The sequence below is a fragment of the Ambystoma mexicanum genome, chromosome 2p (assembly GCF_040938575.1).
Source record: "Ambystoma mexicanum isolate Mex_15411 chromosome 2p, UKY_AmexF1_1, whole genome shotgun sequence".
NCBI lineage: Eukaryota > Metazoa > Chordata > Amphibia > Caudata > Ambystomatidae > Ambystoma > Ambystoma mexicanum.
This window is the reverse complement of record NC_090923.1, coordinates 492654420-492678690: the sequence shown is the minus strand read 5'-3', so window position 1 is coordinate 492678690 and position 24271 is coordinate 492654420. Positions and strand designations below refer to the sequence as shown.

The 24271-nt window shown below is 41.9% G+C and overlaps 1 protein-coding gene across 14 annotated transcripts in view; it reads right to left on the bottom strand.

The window, feature by feature from the left end:
- ATP2B2 (ATPase plasma membrane Ca2+ transporting 2) overlaps positions 1-24271 on the bottom strand; it is a 2164916-nt gene that overhangs the window by 1912267 nt on the left and 228378 nt on the right. For all 14 annotated transcript variants that reach the window (XM_069643898.1, XM_069643899.1, XM_069643906.1 and 11 more), the window contains exon 2: positions 6507-6562. The gene's annotated coding sequence lies outside the window, so the exon portion shown is untranslated. The remainder of the gene's footprint in view (positions 1-6506; positions 6563-24271) is intronic.

Below are 24271 nucleotides of genomic sequence, written 5' to 3'. Positions count from 1 at the left end.
TAAGTTTTCTCTTCGATCTTTCAGTGGCATTCAACACTGTTGATCACTCCCTTCTTATTTTCTCTCTTTCCATCTTTGGTCTATCTGGTTTAGTTCTTAAATGGGCCCATTCTTATCTCTTGCAGTGATCCTATTCTGTAACATGGGCTGGGCACACTTACCCTTCTTCTCCTCATCTTTATGGCATCCCCCAAGGATCTATCATTGCTCCTCTTCTTCTCTCACTTTACACTGCTCTGCTTTCTGCTCTTATCTTGTCTTTTAATCTTTCATTTCATCCTTAAACTGATGACACCCAAATCTTTTTTCTTTCTCTTGTTTTGATGCTACTCTATGGTCTACTATTTTTAATTCTCACTTCAGTTCACAATTGGATGCCATCACACTTTCTTCATCTTAATCCTTCAAAGACTGAGGTCTTTATTACTATTATTCCTCCTTCTTTTCCCCCGCCCTCTATCTTCTATACACCTTCCTCTCTTCCTTTCTCCTCCTCTGCTCATAATCTGAGTGTAATCTTTGACCCCTCTCTTTCCTTCTCTTCACATATTTCTGCAACTGCTCGATCCTGTCACTATGCTTTTTTTATTATTTGTCAAGTTCGTGCTTGTCTTTAATTTCACTGCACTAAGCTATTTCTTTCCTGCTTGGTTTTTGCTCACATCGACTATTGTTCAGGTATTGCTCAGCTTTTCTCATTGGCCATCCTGCCTCTCATCTTCTTGCTCTTTGCTCCATTTATAATTCTTCTGTTTGTCTCCTCTTCTCGCTTTCTCCTCAGTTACACCGACTTTACTTTATATTGTACTTCTCCCTTTTCAATCTCGTCTTTTTTATCATTTTCGCTCAATTGTCTTTAAGTGTATCCATGGTCATGCCCCTCTTTATCTCTCTTCACTTATCTCATTTTATTTTCCTTCCCAACCCCTCTGTTTCCGGAGCCAGTTGCTTCTTTCTGTTCCTAAACCCCCATGTGCATTATCTCGTTTCCGGTGATTTCCTATTCAAGCGCCCAAACACTGGCATCCCTTTCCCCTTTCTATTCGATCTCCTTCCTCTCTTGGTATCATTCAATCTAATATTATATGCTCTCTCTAATAACTGTATTCTTCTCTCCTCTGCTGGTCTTTCTCACTTAGACATGTTTTATTATCCTGAATTCACCGTTCTTATCTATCTTTCTCTCTTCTTCTGATTTATCTGGAATGCATTGCTAACCTAGATTGTACTGTGTTTGTTTTTCTTGCATAAGCGTTTTTAGCAAAACACATTCAATTAAAATACAAATACAAATACAAACAAATACAAATATAAAATACAAACACAACCTGCTCCTTCTAAATTTAGAGTTTCAAATAACTCTGCCCTATCGCCTCTTTCATCCAATGTATACATAATACCTCTACTCAAATTGAGTTTAATTCTTACACCAACAACTCCTGGTAATTTTTAAAACTTCATGGGATTCATAACAGCAACAATTTACATCTCAATCCCATCTTTCACAGGCTTATGCTCTGGATGAATGCACATTGGTTGAGCCTAAACAAGTAAAACCAAGCTACTAAATATCCACTCAGACAAAGGAAAATCTAATTTATCCCACCTAGTACTATGACCTTAGATTCCCAATATCTGCCTGTGGTCAACAAAACATAGGCAATAGGCATCATAATTGTCTGTCCCTCACTTTTTCTTAGTAAATCCTAATGCGTCAGGTTGTTCTGACAGACCCTAGAGAAAAGTGGCATTAGATTGGGGACCAATGAAGGCTCAATATTGCAACACTCCTAGCTTCCCTCACTTTCATGTGTTTCTTGTGGAGGCCAGGATTAAATTTAGCATGGACATGTTGGACCATACATGTTTACACAGCACAGTACCGATATCGTTGACCTCACTGATCGATTTCCATAAAAAGGTTTCTCTGTCCAAGGCACCAATCTATGGGATTTCTTATAGGAATACATCAGAATCATTGTGGACATTTACCAATGTTTACAGAAACACCTTAAAGTGTTTTCTTTCCAGCATATTTTTTATTTAGCACTTTATGCATCTTTTCATAACTTACCACAAGCACTCTTATGATTCATGGTTTGGGCAACCTATAACATAACATAATATAACATAATCTCAAAAAGAACGTTTACCTCACTCTCTTCAATTCTCTGTGGCCTGTGTCTCCAATATCTATCGACAAAAGAACATGAATGCAAGTAATCAATTGCACCCTACTTAGCAAGGGGCATCGAGAGTCTGAGAAAAGCTAAGAACATACCAACAAACACAAGCATACACCTAGAGATTGGTAAAAATGTTGTTTGCTTCTAGACAGTGATCAATATGTCTTTAATCAGGATTAGGACGATGTCCCAAAAAAAAATGGTCGCAATGTTCTAAAGATGCTACCACCAAAGGTCCGAACACCAAAAGCTTGAACCTTTGGTGGTAGCATTGTAAAAAAAAACATGGGTTGCGGGGGTGGGCCAGCATCGCCCCGCTCACTATACTTTATGGTATAGTGAGCAGGGGCTGCGGGGGACGTCCCTGCAGCCTTCCGTTTAAAAAAAAAGAAACTGGGGCTGCGGGGGCTCTCCCGCATCACCCCGCTCACTATATTTTATGGCATAGTGAGCGGGGGGTGTGGTGGACACCCCCGCAGCCTTCCATTTAAAGAAAAAAAAGGAAATATAAGGACCCTGCAGCGCCAGTTCCCGATCACGGAAGTGAAAGGGAACTCGTGCTGCAGGAAGCCAGCGTGAAGATGAAGGTAAGTGGGGTTTGTTTATGTTGGGGGTGTGGGTGGGGGTGTGCTGAGGGTGTGGGTGGGGCGGTTTATGGGTGTGCTGTGTGTGTGGATGTGAGAATGTGTGTGTGTTTGCATGAGAAAGGTGCAAACTTTTGGTAGTTTGAACCTTTCTCATGCAAACCTTTTGCCCACGGTAGTTTCAGCCACGGGCAAATCAATGTGGTTACACAATTAACCCGAGTGTGCAGTAAAGAGAAAAATCTCATTGCACATGTATGGCATTGCTCACTTAAACAGATCCTCAGAGTGAAATGATCACATTAGTTGCCTTTAATAAAGAAGATAACGCTGTTGTTCTTTTCAGGGTCACCATGAGAATGCTCTGAGGTTCACTAAGGTAATAACACTGGCTTCAGAAGCTCTTAGAAAGTCCTGGTTCCTTCATGATACAGCTTGTTTAAACAAAACTGGCAGCTGTGTATAGCAACTCCATTGACCGTTTGTGCCTATCACTTATCTGTCTAAAGCATAAGCAGAGTGCAGAGGCCTGAAGGTAAGTGCAGGACTGGTGGAGGATCCTGGGACCTGTTAGGCTCTGGAGGTGCACCAGGTGACCAGTCTGCAAAGTGAGTAGGTTGGGGAAGAGAAAGAAGGAGGGAAACAGCAGAGAAGAGAAATGAGGTTAGCTGGGGAGAGGGAGAGAGAAAGAGGAAGAGAAGAGGAAGGTCTTGAGGAGTTTCTAGAAATTAAGGAGCTCTGACTCAAGACGGAGAGAGGCAGGGGTTCTGTTCCAAAGGAAGGCACCTGCAGAGGATAAGAATCTACCCCAAATCTCTGTTTGGACAGCAGCTCACCCGCAGAGAGTTGAAGGAGGCATAGCAGAGGGCTCTAGAAGGAGAGTATTTAGGAAGAGAGTGTTGTAGATAGTAAGGGTCCCACCCCCAGAAAGCCTTGTGGACTATGCAGAGGGACTTGAACTTGAACCTTGCAGCCACGGGGAGCCAGTGGACTGATTTCAACGCCAGAGAGATGCGGTCGCTGGGCTTGAGGCCAAGGATAAGTCTTGCGGTTAAGTTCTGGATAAGTTGAAGAGGTCAGAGAATAGAAGTAGGAAGATTGAGAAAGATACAGTTGCAGTAGTTCAGTCTGGAGAGAACCAGGGCTCTGGAGATGGTGAGCCTCTGGGGGAAGGTGAGAAAAGGTAGAATACATCTGAGGAGGTGGTAGTGGGATTTTTGTTGACATGTCCGAGTTGTGAGAAGAGAGGGAGAGAGTAGAATCGAAGATGACCTCCAGATTCCTTGCCTCACTGGTGGGTGAGGGCGCAGGACCAAGGGAGGCAGGCCAGAGTGAGAGTGGGAAAGCAAGAGCAGGGGTCCCAATAAGGACGATCTATGTCTTATGGGCATTAAGGCAGAGATCATTAGCAGCACACCAGGGCTGAATTGCGGACAGAAAGTCAGGAATGAGCAAGGAGGAGGAAGAGGCAGAGGGGAGCCTGAAAGAGATCTGTGTATCATCCTCTTACACTGAAAGTTGGAGGTGAAAGCAGAGATCTTGTGGGCCATAGGGGCCATGTAGACCTTGAAAAACCAGGGGGACACCACAAGTATAGAGAGTGATAGTGGAAAGAAATAACCCAAGTTCCACCTGGGAAGGACAGTCAGAGAGAAAGGACGCTAGCCACGCCAGGACCTGATCTGTATCGAAAGCAGAGGAGAGGTCAAGAAGAATGAGGACAGAGGGAGAGTTAGAGTTAAGGTTTGAGAGCAGGTCTTCACAGATGTTCAGAAGAGCGGTTTCCATGCATCTGGATGCCCTAAAGCTAGACTGATGGTCATGGAGACAACCAACAGATTCAGTGTGGAGGGTGAGCTAAGAGATAGCCAACTTCCACCAGAGTTTTCCCAGGAAAGGAATGATGGAGATCTGGTGATAGTTTGCTGGAATAGAAGGGTCAGCAGAAGGTTTTTTGAGCAGAGGGTGCACTAGAGAATGCTTGAGAGAAGTGGGGAAAACTCCAGTGGAAAAGGAGAGGCTGCAGAGGTCTGTCAAGGCTGGAGCTAGAGAGTCAATGTTGTCCTTGATAGTTTTGGTAGGGCAAGGGTACACCTGTTTGGAAGAGGCCTTCATAGACCAGACTTGTCTAGAAAACTCCTGAGGTGTGACAGGACAGAGGGAGGAGAGAAGAAGGGGAGTGGTGGGGGCGGCCGAGGGTGGCCCAAGTGATGATGGTGCATGAGTGGGTGCGGAGGAGAGAGAGGACAGGATTTCCTGTATTTCGGCAGTGACATGTGCATCTAGGGCACTGCAAAGGGCCTGGGTGGATGCAATAGAGGATGAGGCTGCGATAAGGGTTGGCCAGTTCCTTACTGAGTTAAAGACTGTCATCTTTACTGTAATCATCACATAACCTAAGGTGTCAGAATACTTGATAAATGTACTCTTGTTTTCAATGTCGCCAAATACTATCATTGGGGCCTAAGGGAAAATCATTTAACTAGGGATAACTTAGGACACAAGTACATTTCTGAAAAGGATTGAAAAAGTCCTAAACTGGATGAGGGTTTTTTTGTGGCACTTGGTAAGCTACCACAATTGACTCTGGAAGTACATTGGTAAAGGATAGGTCCTGGAGACAACTTCCTTGAGACAAACAAGTAACTAAGGAATTAAACACAAAAATACATTGGTATATTGACATTTGGCTGTATTATGTTTTCCACATTAGTTGCACTCTATTACAAAGATATCAGGGGCAGGACGAAGTCACATAAGATCAGTACCTCTGGAAAATTGTTGGGGCCGGCATTAATGCAGTATTTTGTGAAGAACATGTCTCAAAGATAGTACTGGGAAATATAAAACCAGAATATTGTAGATTTGCTTCTCTAAGCTTCAAAAGAAAGAGCAGGCATGAATTAATTTGATAGTCCATTATTAAGCTCTGATGTATGTTATAGTCTCAACCTATCCTATTGACTGGCATCTAGAGTTCACATTCATAAGTCTTCCTGGAGCTTCCTATACTTTTCAGAGGAAAATATGCATGCCTTTCAAGTTGTGTTTGAACGCAAGGCTGTGTGTTTCAAATGGTAGAAATACCTGTTTCACTTAGCAATTGGTTTTGTGACTACAAATGTTATTATTTACATCATACGCTGCATGCCAGAGCCTAACCATCACTCCAAAGATGGGCTAAATGCCCACCTAGTTGTGGCAGGTTTTTGCAGCAGAGGGTAATTAGACAACGGAAGCAAGGTTCTGGAGAAAGTTGGGTCTCTGCGCTTTACTGCAAAAGAAATGATACCCCTGAACACCTGACATCCTTTCTATTGGCCACAATGTTGTTGTTGGTATACTTTCTGGGTGCATCTATGTTTCAAAGTGTATTAACCTTGTGTGTATGATGCTTTCAATATCTTTCATACTCCTTTTTTTAATCTCTAAACCAACATGTATTTGCACTTGTGAATAGTGTTTATTATACTCATAAATAGAAATCAATTAATAATGCTCTCACTCGCTTGTTTAGCATGTATGTATATGTGCTCTTTTGTAAAGATAACATATGAGCAGTAAACATAGAATAGGCATACAATATACAGGTAGTAAATTTAACAATACAGTTGAGTACATATCCAGGATTCAACTCTAATATTAACTATTCACTTCTAAATGGTAAACCAACCTACTTCCAATAAACAATGTGTATGTTGCAACTGTGACCTGGTAAACTTAAAATAATACTCACTTTTGTTATGCTGTGAATTGTCAAGGTGAGGTCATGGACTCCTACTTCTGGATAACCTATAAAGCGAAGAGGGATATAAACTCTATCAGAAAAGCCATTACATTTATGGATATTTACCCAAGACAACTTATTGTGAACTAGAACCATGGATCAAAAAATATTACAGATAACACAATATGTACATTTATATCCCACTGCAAAGGATTCCTCTCACCCATCAACTGTGCTCTGATGGCGTCCCTTATGCTGGCTTAATAATTATAAGTGGAAACACAGATTATATGCATGCATCGTGCCAAACCATGTACAACAAGTGTTTCACCAGTAAAGGGAACATTGAAAGGATAACCTAACAAACATATAATCGTGTGTTATAATGTTTCTACCATGGAAAGGGTAAGAATGGATTTCTGAACTCTGTTCAGGTGAACAGAGGATCAGGAGGCCACGCTAGTTTGGTGAAACAGGGAACACTTCTGCAAAGTTAGCCAGGACAGTTCAAGGTAGCTTGGTGAGCAGTCAAGGCCAAGTCTCAGGAGTAGTGGGGATGATCTGCAGTCCTGAATCAGCACACACAGTAGGTCACAAGAATCACTCTTAGACAGTAGTTTATCAAAAAAACTACACTTTATGAGGCCTAGAGCAAACAGAGGTGAATCATGAAGAACACAGTAATACTACTACTTAAACACACACTATATAAAATATATGTACAATCACTTTTTGGTCAATGCAGTAAAGTGTGGATTTCCACCAAAACCTTTAAGAAGGGAAAGCAAACGAACTTTATCACAATGGCTAACTTCAGAAGTGGATATCACTAACTTAAGAAGTCCAGCCCTACAAAGATTGGAGCCTTGTGCTCAATGTTATGTTTATGGGTAAAAGTGTTTGCTGATGCGTAAAGCTCACAAGGGATAAACTTCAATGGAAAGGAAAAGTTAGAAGAGGACACTGCAGTGTGAAGAATTCAGTTTGAAGACTCAGAGGCAGGTTTACTATGGAGAATAAAGCTGTCCCCAAATTTTGGATGACTATAGGAAGCAAGAGTCACCCAAGTCAAGACAAGGACCACAAGGGATCCTTTGTGCGTAAAAACGATATGTATTTACTAGGGGCCACCGGTAAGTGATATGATTACTCATCGCCCTTAGCTCACTCCGGAACTTGGGAGGTTTGAGAAGGTTGCCTGGACTATGAAATCCCCTCCTCAGTTACGCTTCAAAATGCACAGGTGCTGCGATTGTGTGTGCGGGTTCAATTTACATCAGGAGTCAGATCTCTTGTCATGAATGCAGTACAAAGAAAGCACCAATGCAGCAGGTCTTAGGACCCTTAAAGAAAGGTGGTAAAGTCACCAGCCGTGACCACCACTGTCACACACTGACGCAGGAGCACCCAATTTTGTGGACTGACACACGCTTCTCTCTCATGGCACAAAGCAGTAGGGACAACAAGATTTTTCAAGAAAGTGTTTTTCAGTGCAACCTAGAGTTCTTTTAAAGCTGAAGCCAAGACTCGATGTAGCAACACGGGTGCCAGTGTACAAGCTGGTAATTCCACTGGAGGGCCCAGGCACACTTCCGAGAATGCTTGTTTTCAGAGAACCAAGGAGCAACTTTGCAGATCTTCGGAGATTAAGTGCAGAGCAGGGCTCTACCAGGACAACAGTGGGCTCAGCGTGCTGAACCTTCTCCTCACTGTTATGGACACTCCTTGGGATCTACTTCACTTCTCTGGATACTTGTCTCCATGTATTGGTTGATTCAGACCTAAGGGTGATCTGCGGGTCTGCACTCAGAGCCCCTGCTCATATCCCAAAATCTAGTGAGTGCTCGTATACAGCTGGCCAATGAGGAGCTCTGCCCCACTCATGCATGATAGCAGTAGTCAAATCAGGGACCAATTCAGCTCTCATGCTCGTATGCACACCAGACATCCTGGCACCAGTAGTGTGGATAAGGACCAGACAGTCCCAGCTACTTACTGGGTACCCACACACATAACAAGCATTAGCATGCGAAAAGCACTGTCTTACACGGAAGAATGCATGCCCAAATAAGGATTTACTGGGTCACAAAGAGCAAGGGGAAGGCCAACGGACACAATTGCCAAAGGAGAAGACAAAAGACCTTGTGGCATGGCAATGGCAGACACTAGCCAAAGTCATGATTCAAATGCAGAAAATGTGGTTTGGCTCAGTAAAAGTTAATATCAATACAAAAACAAGCTTCTTCTGCCACCAGTCTACTCCTAGGCACATTGAGCAGTTACCAAAACATCCTTATGGGATGTTTAGGGCCCAAACACGCAAGGACCCAGTGTGCGGTACTGTAATGTACTTTACGCACGGAAATACAGTTTCCAAAAGTGGCAACAAAGTCATGAGACTATTGAAAACAATGTTTTCCAGTACTGATTGTCAGAAGGACAAGGCAGTTTCCCCAGAACGATGAGTGAAAGCCCAGTGGAGTGCAGCCGATGTCAAGACAGGAGGCTGAAACAAAAGCCAAAAGTTGGGGGATCCAGAATTATAAAGGTAAAACAGCAGTGAGTGAAATGTTACCCAACAGAAATGAAAATTGTCTGTTTAAAAAGTGGGTAGAAATGGCTTAGTAAGTGTACATTTTGAGCCTGTTTAGCAGCTTTCTTTTTTGGAGTGTAGTCATGGACCATGGCAATTGTTATTATTATTTTGTTTATTAGTGGGTCAAAATGGCTTCGTAAATTGCAATTTTTATCCCCATGAGCAGTTTAATTTCTCAGGGTGAAGGCAACTGAATGCTGTTTGCTGTTAGTTTCCAAGACAGTTCTGCTAATTTATTTAGCTCTGCCTCCAGATTATTGATGCAAGCATTTCAAAATAGGAATTTGGAAAATAGACCAATGAGTCAATATTTAGGCCCAGCGACTATAGTTACAGACCCAGCCTAGTCATCACAGCTTCTGCTTGCTTTCTTGCCCAGGCAGGTCAGAATCTTGTTGGTCAGAAGTGTCCTCCAGGCCCTGCTCCTTTGTGTTCCACCATGTCAAAGCCTTTGGTGAACTTTCAGGAACTTCTTATCAACTGTCTGAAATAGCAGGTTTATAAAGTCTAAGTCCCACCCTTTTTCCTCCGTTAGCCAATTTAATTCAAGAGATAATGCTGTTATTCATGTAATATACTACATCTGACTAACTTGCTTGTTGACAAATGGCGAAAAGTTAGAAGAGAGGCGTGTTACTTAGAACTCTTATCTCATGCTTTCCTCATAGAAATAAATATATGCATTTTTAACTGTACCAAGCATTTTTTTGATTGCAGTTAAAGCAGGTTAACCATATCATACATTCTGAAATGTTCAGTATACATTCTATATATTTCGAATTGGGCTTAAAAATTGAAGGCTGTCAAAGCCACTGATTGGAATGCATAGTTGTGAAATGTATCTCTTGTCACATTCAATAGGAAAACTGCAAGCCTATGTGGCTTTCATGTATGATCAGCTAGTACATTTTTCTTCAATCTGAAAGGTTCAACAATGTTATGTATAAGTTTCACTTCTGCTTGAAAATAGAAAGCTCTCAAAGCCAATAGTTGGGATGAACATTTGTAAAGGTATCACTGTCAAATTAAACAGAAAGGTTTTGTCTGAGTCTGCAGGCCTAAGTGGCCTGGCCTGGAGTTTAGAGCTGTTCAAAGTGTAGGTCTCTAATGCAATTTTTGACACACAAAAGTATTGGTAGTAGCATAACATGTGCTACTTACACACTTGCACCATCTACAATTACTTTATGAAAGATTTCCACCTATGTACTAAGCGGTATACATCAATATCACATATCATATACAAAATAAGAACTTACAGTAATTACATCACTTAACATGCAAATGTGAATTACAGGATTGTATAAAATAGAATCATGCAATCACCAATGAAAATGGAATTCAATTCAAAATAGGATATTCATCTAAAAAGCTTAAAATGCAACATCCAAATTATTTGGATGAGAACACATAACATACTTTGTGACAATAATTAGCATCAGAAAACATATTGGACATTGGTAGCATTGTACCTACTCATGTGAAGATGTGCATTATTGTATTTATGTGACCATTATTTTCTAATGCAAATTATTTTTTGAGTCAGGAAGTTACTTTTTTCTTATGTTACTAGGCATTTATGCTGCGCACATCACCACCATAGTGATCTTACAGCATTGAGACTTATTTGAATGGATGCACATTTTGACCCCTATCAGGAAAATTAAAGGAACATGAAGACTGTATGAATTCAAAGTGAGAGGTAATGAGAAGTTGCACTGGTACTTCAAGTGAGATGTATGATTCAACTGTTTGGAGAAATATTGTACTGAGCAAAACAAAAGAATAGGTCCCACCTTCTATATTTGAAAACACCTGATACAAGACTGTTAAGTTAGGCACCAAAAGAATGCAAGGTTTTATTCAGTAACATTTCCAATAGTCGCTTGCTTCCTTGAGAGACAGCACTGAAAACAGGAGAACTGTGCTTCTTGCACTGAAAAAGTGAAAGACCCAAGTGTACAATTTGAATCAGTAAGGACATTAACCTAGCCTTCACAATACCTAGAGCCAATGCATTCACCTGCGGTTTTCTCAACTAACCTAATATATGTTTATAAATGCAACACAGCATATTGATAAGTGGATTGTATCCTGCAATCATTGCATTCAATCATGTGAAGCAATATTGAATATAAAAAGAAATCATAGAATTATAAATTAAGAAAAAAAGAAGACATTTTTTCTATTGGGTTAAACACCACTTGTATTGAATAGCCCTGTATTTTGCTAATTTCAAGTTAACCTGAGTTTCAATTTAGAGCAAGCTAGCCCCACCCACTGGCCATTGGGAGTGTTCCAGGGGATCTTTTTTTTATATAAAAAACAAACTAACATATCAAGAAAATAAAATCTGTGGCCTTCACAGAGGATTAACATCTACAGTGGTCAGATGGTTTATTTTATGACCCAGCCTCAAAAGCAAATGTATTGATTAGTTGGGACCTTTGACCCAGCTCTCTTTTGAATATCAGCCATTAGCTGAGCCTAATGTAAGCAGGAAAATTGGGCCTATCCTCACAAAGAGTTGGTTATATATACTTTATGTGCTGAGCACAAGGCCGAAGTTGAATTACAGGGCATGTTCAATCATGTACATTTCCCATGTTTTTTGGTTCAAAGATCGGAAACTCTTCTTTAATTTGACACCAACTTTGCCTTGTATATGTTAATTCAAAATGTTTTAACATTTAGAAAAATGTATAACTTTAAAAAGCAATATGCCAAAGCGTCATGTCACAGGTCTAAGTGTGCATTGACACCAACGGATTATAATAATCCTGGTTTCATTAAGTTAGTATGTTACTGGCATGAATTATGGAACAAAAAGAAATGTGTTATCAAAAGTATTAGGAGACATTCTGGCCCCCATATCTGTTCTTATCAGAAATATAGAAATATGAACACCCAATCAAGAATCAGGTTGTATATTCAAAAGAAGTGTAACTATGAGGCAGGCCAATGGAAATGCTGTGGAAATTACATAGTGTGACATAATTATGATCTAAGCATAGGAAGTTTGGAAACTTTAAAATAGTGTGAGTACAGAGGATGGCAAATCTGACATTGGAAAAAGTTGATGGAAAGGTCCACCTTCTTATGAATAACAACAATCTCCCTGCCAAACTGGATGGGTCCTCAGCTGGAAATCTCTGAAAATAAGCAGCTTTATCCAGGAGAGAGAATAAAGCAGGTGGTGATAGAATTCACTTGCGACATAGGGGACCAGAGATCGGGGGGAAGAGATGCTTAACTGATGCTGGTTCCATGAAGTAAAAGAATTATCCTGAAGTAAGTAAGTATAAAGATTCCATAAAGTAAGCAATTTATCCTTTAGCCACTTCTATGCCAGGTCCCATGAAGCGGGTTGTTTGATGGTGCTAGGCATTGCTAATTTCTAGTAAAATACAGGAGTATTCTAATGTCATGCATTTTGATTCTCACTATATTTAAGTGTCAAGTGAGATTTCCATTCAAGACAATCGATTGCATTTTGTGCTGTGAGCATAGTGTCTGGTTGATAGCACCTATGTGTAACTTAAATACAGTGTGTGTGTGTAAATCAAGTCAAGTCCAATCAAATTGAACCCCACACGTTTCCACAGGTATAGTTGTCATTTCAGACTGTGAAATGAGGACCTACGCACCATAACCTGACAGAGAATGAATGCATCTACAATTTGCAACCTGTGGATGCCGCAGATATATAAAAAGATATTTAGTGATGGAGGGGAGCTTAAAGGAGTAATTTCTATCCCCATTCAAAATATATGTGTGTATACTGTTTGTGCAGTTTAAAGATGATAGCATTTTAGAGAAGGTATAATATTTTGATGAATCATGTTTCTGTAATGACCCATCTGCCATCTTGATTGCTATATGGGAACTTTAAAGAAAATATCCGGAATGTTACAATTAGAATGTTTTAGTAATTCAGACCTCAATATGTCTACATAATTGATTGCAGAAATGAATGCTTGTCTGTGGGAGTCAGTTTTGTAGACAAGCATCCTGTGATTATAAAACTGGGGACCACCTTTGTCATGATTTCACCTTATTACTTTATTTTTTTAAACTTGAGTTTGGATAGTGTTGTAAGGGTCTAGGTCCAGCGCTGTCAAGGGGGGCACACATACCAGTTTTGTAAGTGATGTGGTGACATGAACAGTGACATGGTAGGTGACATCGGGAGTAGCGATGTCACTGCACAGGGCACAGTTATTATAGATTAGTTTTTATAACACAGGTGTTGGTGCAGAGCAGAAAGACACAAAGCGGAATGAAAAACTGTGTGCGTAACTTGCATAGGGGTAGGGTAGCTGGTGTAGTGCTGGCATAGGGATGGGGGTGCAAGGTGTTGTATGGTGTATCATGTTAAGGGGCTGTTTGAGCAATATGCGAACATTAGAGAAGCCATGTTTTGTAGGCCCAGGTTAGGAAAGCATTTTGTAGACAGTTCATACTAAAGAGATTCAGGCTTTTATGACAGCAATGGACATTTCTTGAATATTCAGCAGAAACAGTGTACAGAAATGTTGCAAGACTGACATTTTTCAGGAGAAAGCAGCCCTATGAAAGTCTCTCCATGAGATATTTTTGAGGCCACCATTGTAGGCACCTGGGTGTTTAAGAAGAATTGGCAGGGAAAAGGGGATCAAATACAGCTAGTTAAAATATATTCATGGTGTTGGTCAAGTTTTTAAAAGCATGCCTGGCTGTGAGGCATGAGGCGGGACCTGGGGGGCAAGAGCAATGGTGTAGGGGTTGTGGGTGTGCGACAGGGAGCCAATCAGTGGAGAGAGGTTTTGATGTCCCTAGGATGCAACATTGTAAAGTGTGCTAAATGATTTCCACAGGGCACATCATTGGTCAGAATCAGTAAGAAGGTATAGCCCCATGTCATCTCGAGATGCCATCTCAAGATGCCATGTCCAATCAGTACGAAGCAGGCTATCCATTTGTATAATGGGCAGTGCCAACCAATAGCAAATAAGTGTTTTTTGATGGATCAACGCAATCACGTAATTGTGGGGTGGCGTGGGACATTCTGTGACATCAAGAGAGGTGTCTATGTGATTTTGTTTCAAGAAATGTTTTATCCAATAAGGGTAGACTAAGCTATAGCTCATTATAGGGGTCAGACGTAGTTCCACAAATCAGCTCCTGTGACCTGTCCCAAAAATGTAACTGAAATTTGTATGGTAATTTTGTAATTCATGTATAAAATGTATAGCCACAGTGGACGACGTTGAGCTCATTCTATTCAGTTCTCTTCCATGGAACTGTCTGAAACGTATCTGCCAGCTATGCGGGTCCAATAAATCTGCATTACTTCTTGCCTAGTGTATGCTACTTTTTGGATTACTTTATCTTTCCTGTGATTACTTTTTGGCGGATGTCCCCTGGTACAATATGAACACTCGTGCCTTGCCCAGAATTGCAAGCTGGGACTGTATAATTAGGGGGAATTCAATCTAAGTTTCGACTTTATCTAGTAGCCACACTTTAATGAAAATATGTCTTGCAAACTACACTGTGGTCTGTGCCATGAAAATGTAACAAGGAAAGAAGGAGTGGCAAGGGCAATTGGTTCAAGGCAAGAAATAGATATGTGGGTGTTAATGCAAGTAAGCAAGCAGGGACATGCAAGAGAGAGGCGTATGGTGATTATGATCGCTGGGATGCATGTACAGTTATAAGTTGGATATATCAAATCAAAATGTGATCTAGAGGGGAAGCAAGGCTGCCCATTATTGGCAGCAAACATTCTTGTCAGCAAATACTAGTAAAATGTTGTATTGGTACCAGTTTAAATCATACTATGGATATCTGATTACCTTCAGATAATCCTAGAGCTACTCATGGCAATCCTGCAACTGTGGGACTGCGTGACGATGTTGCAAAACAATAAGGATGTATGTATAATTTAATTTCGTAAAGCTTTAACCAACCAACATATTATAGTTATGAAAATATGATTCTGTATAACGACCAAGCTAGTAGGATTTAAATCCAAGCATCTTGGATTCAAGTCTGGATGGTAACATTAGATCACATGTCCTTTGTACGTTGCTGCAAAGTGAGCAGAGCTTACAATTATTTTCTATGTAATTCAGGACAAAAATATACACCGTTAGCACTTAGCGGTTAAAACTTGAATTAATAAATGCAAACTCGGAGACTGCCTTGCAGCTCCATATTTCTTTTTTAAAAGCACATATGTAACACTGTATTCATAATCTATCCTTGCATTTGAGTATTCATTGTAGAAAATGGCCACTCAGAATATAAATGTGTATTAGCATGCATGAAGAATCCTATTTAGTGATCGAAGTGAGCGGGAACGTTTGGGAGCAGTGTTCCACTACTTTTATTTTTTTCTGTTTACCATTCCTCTACTTTTTACGAACATATTCACCATTCTCTATAGAGGATATGTCCATTCATGTCCCTGTGCAAGTGTAAAGTTGTAAGTGGAGCCTTAACTAGTCACTTAGACTATTGAAATGCCCAGGCTGCAACACCTTGCCATATGCTGCACTTTGCTTCTACCTACCCTCTCCCCTGCCGAGACCACAGTCCCACTACTTTTTTCAGTACACCTCTACCACTGATACGAGTGCTATTACAGTAGACTTCTCTCTATACGTGCTCCTTCACCAAGCATTGAGAAGGACTTGTTATACAGTATATGTTATGCATGAGGCCGTTGTAATGCTCTCTACTTCATTGTGTAGGTGAGACCAAGGATCAGCAGTGATGGGCTTCTGCTTACCATGTGATAGTGGTTCCCTATGAATACAATATTGCCTCAGTGTCACAAACACACGTTGGTACTTACTGTAAGAGCAGACAAACAATTAGATTATGTTTCTATTATATGAAACGACTTAATATTGGACCTGCAAAACAGAAAGACGAAACGAGGAATATGTTGAATTATTCATAACCATGGCCATTCCTCTGGGCAACCTCCCAGACCATCCACTGTCTACCTGTCAAGACATTATAGAATGGAAAGACCATATGCACATCAGGGTTGCTGTGCCCACCCCCAATGGGACCGTCCAGTCTGAATTGCTAGATCACACCACTTCCTCTTTAGGCCACAAGCAGCCCCAGACCTGGCTCGGCCCCACTGTGCATCATCAATTAGATGCAGTTTGTGTCTCTAAGGCCAGCAGGCTTGGACCGCCAGCATACATTATTTTACTGGTAGAGTCTGTGCAGAGTGTTACTACTTTGGCGCAACAGTTTTAAGATGAAAAGTTAAATGAGTTTCCCACACACAATTTAACTTCCGTAACGTTAATGATGCCAGGCAGAATAGGTGTGTCACGTGACACAGCATACATTTAGTGCTTAGTTCGATTCATGCATTTGAAACCATTTTACTTTGGCCCTTATTTGGAGAAGCCTTAACGTTATCGAAACTGACAATTCAGTGCATATCGTATGAAATTAACTGGGGTGGGGGGTCAGGGCGGTAGCAACTTGCTGTGTCTTGTTAAGAAGTCCTCTTTTGAACCATCATTCTTGGCGTCAAAGAGACACTGGTGCTATACAAACAAACCAGGCTAGCAGCCGTTGTACCTGGACTGAAATGCGGTTTCTCTCTGTTAGTGGGTCTTTCACACAGAGAACAAACAAGCAGTTTAGCCAAAGACAAATTCCTTTTTCTCAAAGCTGTGAAGAGGTGGTCCCATAAGAAATGAATTTCATCTGGCCCTTTAGAAAGCCATTACGACCATATTTCAGCTTTCTCACATTTACAATATATCTCTGGTGGGACTGCTAACAAGACGGAAAACAACACCATTGTAGCTTAGTGTATTATCCTCTTTGTCAAATGCATTCCAGGGCGCATGATCTTCTGACAGCAACAATACATGTGCATGTTGTGTTTCCTCGATGAGGATCTGCTGAAGTGTTGTGCATTTTCATTTCGCATTGTCTGCATACTCCTGCCGGTGCAGAGGTTAAGAAAGTACCGAATAACAACGTTTTTCCTGTGTGTACATTTTTCACTCATTTAAGAAACACAATCAAAGAAACATGTGGCTACAGAATTGTGTACCAGAGTGATTTTTCCAAATGATTATTGAATCTAGGAATTGATGAATCGACATTAGATTAGAAAGTAGCTGCCAAACATCTACAGACTCAAAGGCCTACCTCATCAACATAACCAGCCTCACAGACCGAATCGACTTTGGTAATTGAGATAGTGGAACAGAAAATGAAAACGGCAAACACTGGATGTCACCTCATATACTTAGTACAAAACAAATCCCCAATGAGCAATCATGGAACAGAGGACGTTAAGCAAATTAACACGCAGAAAAACACAACTTGGGACACCAACTCCCTCAATGAACACAACACAGAAGAAATAAACTGTAGATATGCCTTATTACATAAGGAATCATATCCTAGCATCAGTGTAGCAGTACAAGGAAATGTATTGACATGTAAGGAAAACCATGCACAGCTCAGATTAACACCAATCACATGGCAGACTACACAGAAAGTCATTGATTTTAACTGAGAAGAAGAGGATCATCAAGCAGTTACATTGTTCGTGTCCGCATTGTGAAAGGCAATGCACGATAGTACACTTATGGCATATTAAAGACCCTCGTTCATTAACAGAAAGGTAGAAAGCAAATTATCAACAGTTATTCCCTCATGAAATATTAAAGACCCTCACCTGATCGACATCACACAGAACCACCTGCAAATATAAACTCCCCCACGGATGAACCAAACCATAGCTACACACCACTACTTTGCAGATAATGCCATCATACTAGTTGTACAAACACTCAGCCGGCATGACAAGTTGGAACAGCTGGACCTGATGATCCAGTTTACCCGGGCACATTTGGACATTGTTCACACCTGGAAAAGGGCACACTGGTGCAGAAAGTTCCACATGCACAGGACACTGCACGTGCTATACTGACAATAAATGCATTATTGTGATACTGACTCTGAAAGGAGCTTATATATAAACTGCCCTTACATAATTGTGATATTATATTGTATCCTGGTTCAAGTGTTTTTTTTTTATATATATATATTTTTTATATATGATAAATCCCCACTGCCCGGGGCATGGATATAAACATGAATATAGTTGACCAGTGTTCTTAGTTCCGAGATCGAAGGGAGTGAAATGGAATGGTGGGGAGATTCAGTTGGAGAAGGGAGGAAAGGAGGTTGAGTAGGGGGATGGAGGTGGGTGCTAGCATACCCACTATGTTGTGAGTCATCTTCATGAATACATTCCTGTTACAACACCAAGAGAGTTTGGTCCACCTTACATCAGGCGACGAGCTGGTCAAGCCCCCATGGTCCGCTGCACTACGCCTCCAATCCTGCAGTTCTGAGAGGATGCTGATTGTTGGCTATCACCAGACTGTCGTAAGTCACCCAAGTATCTTATGTAAAAGGATACAGGTATAACCATAAAGGATACAATTGGTAGTGTTTCTTCCAGATCCTTGATGAGGCAAACGGCTTGAAAGTAGTGAAGTCAAAATAGACCTTCCAAATGATACCACTCTCTGACTAATTGGACAGGCAGAGAGAGGAATCACTGGAAAGGGTGTGGGAAAACCATTGGAAGTCAGCCTAGGATACAATAAGGTATAATGAGGAAGTGTCCCAACATTAACTCTCACTAATAACAAAAATAACTCAGCAATAGCAATTAGCACAACACTAAAATGTGGATTCTGATAACTGGAGGCTCCGCCAACAAGTCTCTGAAGTAATCCAAATAAGGGAACAATGACAAAAGGAGGGAAGGTTAGTAAGGGAAAACTTATCCCGAACGGCATGAGGGTTACGCTAGATTCTGGGTGTGTGCACCACAGGATAGCATCCAAAGTACTGTGCACAATCACCTTCTAATTAAACGTTGTCTGCAGTACTTCCTTTCCCACGTAGAACAGAAATAGAGAGTAGAAATCCACCTGTTGTTTCATCACAGGGGTCAGGATTTAAATCAAAAGCGTAGCACAACTTGCGTGCGGAAATATACGTGCAATGGCACACACAGCTTGGAAACAGAACGTTAGAATTTCAGGAACAGCGTGTGGCTTACACGCGAACAAACTTACACGCAGCCAGGAAGCCGCACATTAAGAGTTCAGGAAACCGGGTGTGGTTTTACACGCAACAATTTACACGCAGCCAGGAATGCCACACGTGAAGAGTTCAGGAAATCGTGTGTGGTTTTACATGCAACAAACTTACACGCAGCCAGGAAAGCCGCACATGGAGAGTTCAGGAAACCGCCTGTGGTTGTACACGCAACAAACATACATGCAGCCAGGAAAGTGCACATGGAGAGTTCAGGAAACAGTGTGTGGTTTTACACGCGACAAACTTACACGCAGCCAGGAAAACCTCACATGAAGAGTTCAGGAAACCGCATGTGTTTTTACATGCGACAAACTCACACGCAGCCAAGAAATCCGCACATGAAGAGTTCAGGAAACCGCGCAGAGTTTTACATGCGGCAAACTTACATGCAGCCAGGAAAGCTACACGTTAAGAGTTCAGGAACCGCGTATGGATTACACATGAACAAAAGAACACGCAGCCGGGACTGCCAGAACTCGCGTGTGCAGGAAAAGCCGTCCATTGGTCTTCGTGTAAACGGCCACTGATGGTAGCATGTAGAAAAATACACGCGGACAAGGAAAGCTGCCATATCTGCTTGGAAGCAGCTACAGGAGTTTGCGTGTGGAGTAAACACGCAGAAGGAATGCCAAAGAAGTTGCTGAAGAGATGTGAGGACGCAGATCAAAGTTTCAGCTACAAGACGCCATGTTGGTTCAATCAGAAGCAGCGAGCGACGTCCACATGCTGCTTATAAACGTAATCCAGAAACACACGTGACAATCTCTAATCACGTGAATTTAACGACGTGAATAATGCAAACGTCGTTTTCCAGGCAAGATATCAAACAACCTCCATTTAGAATAGAAAGGCTTAGCAGTTCTATGGGCATAACCAGTTCTGTGTGAAGACAGTGTTACAGTTCCCGAGGTAATTTGCCTGCCATGCATGACACAGACAGACCACCCCTGCCACCTGGTGCAGCTCCCATTGAGGCAAAAGACTTAGCCGACATCCAGTGTGGGCCGCAAAAGGCATTCTAGTAATTACAAATAAGCAGGGTGCAGTGATGATGTTGGAAGACCCGTACATTGGGTCGTGCAGATTTTGTGAGCGCCACTGCCAGGTGCATCTCTGGCAAGGGCGATCCCAGGAAGAGTGAACATGGGTGCCCTGACAGCGTTGGCAGACCTGTGTAGCAAAATCCATAGTGCACGGGTGCTGCTGCTGAGTGCGTGTCTCTGCTAATCCTTCTGTCCTAGAGGAAAGTTCCTGGGACCATCAGCTTTGCATCATGCTCTTGTGCGGTTGCCAGAATACATGAACGCCATTACCCGCAAGTCGACGGCCTGGGGAGATAGCTCATAGACACGAGGGACCTGGTCCTGTATGTTATGGACGTGAGTGGATGATGTTGATCTGCATGGAATGAGAGTATACCATTGGAACATTGGTAGGATTACATCTCTGGTGCATTCATTGATTGTGTGCAGTTGATTGCAAGCAGCAACTCACTGTGTGTTCCTGGATACCTTCCTTGGACTGTGGCAACTACGACATTGCATTAATATTGTTATAAGATTTCTCCACTTCACTGCAACTATACATCTGCTCTACTTGGGTGACAATGGGTAATTTGCTGGCTGCATTTCCGCTCATTGCTGGGACATCCACAATACAATTGGAGACATTGATGGAGGACTTTCAGGATTACATCCTGGCCATAGATGGTCCTTCATACAGCACTGACCACCGTAGCACACTCCTCATGCACTGCCTTGGATTTGAAGGCTGGAAAATCTTGAAGAGCCTTCCAGAGCGCATCCGGGTCAGAGCTGGAGGGGATGGGATGAAGGTGGGAGTGGGGAATTGCTAAATCCATATGAGTCTATTCTGACATCCACTTTGAGAAGACCTCTAGCATCAGATTGGAAAGGTGCCATTTTGAAATAATGGAACAAGCAGTGGGGGAATCCATAGAGGACTTCATAACGGGATTGAGGGAACTTGCCAATAAATGCAATTTTGGGGCATCACATGACAAGTGCTGCAGGACCAATTCATGAACTAGGTAAAGGAGAGCACAATTTCAGTCTCACTGAGGTGTTAGATCTGGGGATGAAAATGGAGCACATGATGGCATGTATGAAGGAGCTAAACAAGAAAGATCATAGGTCAGAGGGCAAATTGTGTATCAGAGTCACAGGAAAAAGAAGCAAACTAAAATGGAGCATCAAAGGGTGCTGTTTCAAGGAAGGAGCGGGCTAAAAAGGAGGTAGCTGATAATGATTCTGGGGGCCGCAGAGTATGGAATCAGTATTAAAAAGATCTTTTAGGTGTGGGAGCACTTTAAATTTTGCAAGCAAAGCAGATTGTTCTGGACTCAGGGCGCTATGCCATAGATGTGGGAAACAAGGACATTTTGCCAGGTGTTTTAAGAACGTATCTAAAAGTGGTGTTAGGAAAATTAGCATAGAGAATGAGGAGGATGATAATGCTGACGATGATGAGGACTGTGTTGAGGCGGTGAGCTGGTCAGTGAGCCAAGCTGGTATGAGGTCTAGGAAGCCACATGCTGTGGTTGTAATCAATGGTTTTGGGGTGTCAATGTTGGTGGACACCTATCCCATTTTGGACAGCCACATATGGGCAGAGAAATTAAAATCTACTAAGCTCATGTGTCCTTTAGTGAAGGCAAATCCATATGAGGGTTTGCATATAGAAATACTAGAAGTTTTTAAAGCCACACTGCAATGCAAGGGAAAGACTGTCATGTTTATCTTTCAAAGAAAAGGGGATGTTTACTGGGGTTAGGGTGGTACGAACAAAGTGATAGGGGGATTGTTGTGGATCCTAGCATTCCAGGTCATATTTTAGTAGCATCAATGAATATGGCAAGGGCACCAGAGGATGTGCATAAAGGAGTGTTCATGTCTCAAGGGACACCATCACTGCGTCAGGTTAAAGCATGGTACAAACCCACTTTAGTAATGTTCAGGACAGCACCAATTTCAACGAGGAAAGAGGTTGCCTTAGAAATAAAGAGGCTAGAGAGTGAAGGTGTAATTGAAACTATGGAGACCTCTGAGCGGGTTTCCCTCATTTCCGTTGTATGTAAGCCCAGTGGTCAAGTGTGGTTGTGTAAAGATCTTAGAGAATTGAACAGGTAAGTTGATGTGGATTGATTACCTCTGCCAAACATATGTGAAATGGTGAGCATTACTGCTGGTGCCAAGGTGTTTTTGTAAGCTGGATTTGGCCTCCTTGTTTCACCAGGTGAAATCACATCCAGATTGTAGAGCTCTTACCATGTTTGTAATGCCGGATGTTACCTTCAGGTGTAAGAGAATGCCATTTGGACTGGTGTCAGTGGCAGCATTTTCTCATAGGGTGATGCACCAGATGTTGACAGGGATGGAAGGTGTGGTATATTTCCAAGATTGCATTTTGGTGACAGGGAAAAGCATATGTGAGCATAACCAGAGAGTTGGTAGGGTGATGGCAGTGTTGTCGGAGTCTGTCATGACACTTCGGAAAGGAAAAATGTAAGTTTAGGGAGAGCTTTATTAAATATTTAGGACACAAATTCACTGAGGAGAGGTTGCAACCAACCAGTGAATAAGTGAAAGCTATAATGGAAATGGAGGCCTCAACAAACGGACAACAAGTTATGTCATTCTTTGGCCTTGTTGAATACTACGAAAATTTGTTGTGAATTTTGCAGACAGGTGTAGTACCATAAGGGTCTGTGCAAAAAAGGTTCCCCGTTTGTCTGGTGTGTGGAATGTCAGAGAGAGCATCAAGATATAGCGCAGGCAGTTGACAGTACACCATCGCTGGTGAACTTTGACACAGAATGTGAGACGATTGTCATGACAGTGATAAGGGACTAGGGGCTGTACTTATGCAGCAGCAGGGAGGAGTGGAGAGAGTAATTGTGTTTGCATCCAGGATTCTAAGAGGATCAGAAACACGATATTTGTTGATTGAGAAGGAAGCACTTTGTGTGACATGGGCCATCAAGACGTTTAAGGCATTTCTGTGGGGAAGATGATTTGTTGTGTGCATAGATCATAAACCCTTAGTGGAGATATTTATGAGTAAAGGTTTGGATGGAGTATCCAGAAGGATTGTGCAAAGGGTGACTTTGCTAGAAGGACACAAATTTGTAGTGGAGCATGTATCGAGAAGGACAATACTGTTGCTGACTATTTCTCAAAGGTGACTCAAGTGGAGAATGAGACTGCATCTTTAATTTTGGATTGTGAAGTAGTGGATCAAGTGTTTGCAGTGTTCAAAGCTACAGTAGGGAGGCAATAGCGGCTGGATATAGTTACCAAAGTTAATGTACTCATGTGTGTCAAGGAATATGCTGAGACAGGATGGAGGGGCTGTACAGAAGCTGAAGGGTTAGGAGTTTTCCACAAGGGGAAGGATGAACTGAGCAATGAAGGGGTCTGTTGTGTAAGCTGGTTGAATTGTTTGCATCATTGGGGGTGAGGAGGAGACCCATAGAAGGGAGACATAAAGGTACTTTGGGCATGGTGAAAACCAAAGAGAGGATTAGGGCTGACTATTGGTGGTCTGGCTCAGAATCACAGTTTGAGCAGATAGTTAAGGACTGTGTATTGTGTGGGAAGGCAGACAAGATACTGAGGAGTTATGGGCATCCTCTTAGGCCATTGGAGTTGCCTAGAATGACGTGGGAATGTGTTGCCTTTGATATTTTAGGGCCCAGGTGGGGTGAGACGGAGATAGTCTTTGAGGCAGACACACAAACAGTAGTAGGATTCCTTGAGGGCATATTCCAGATGGAGGGTTTCCCGGCAAAAATATGAACCGATAATGGGGTACAACTCACTTGCAGAATGATAGAGGATTCTCGGGTGGGTATTGGTCTAGTGCATCACAAAACTGACTTGTATTACCCCAAGACCAATAGCCGGTTGAGAGGTTCAACCACACCCTCATGCACGGGATCATGATGGCTGCGGGTGCTGGAATTGGTTTGGAAAGATTAGTAAAGAAAAGGGTGTCCATGTAGAGG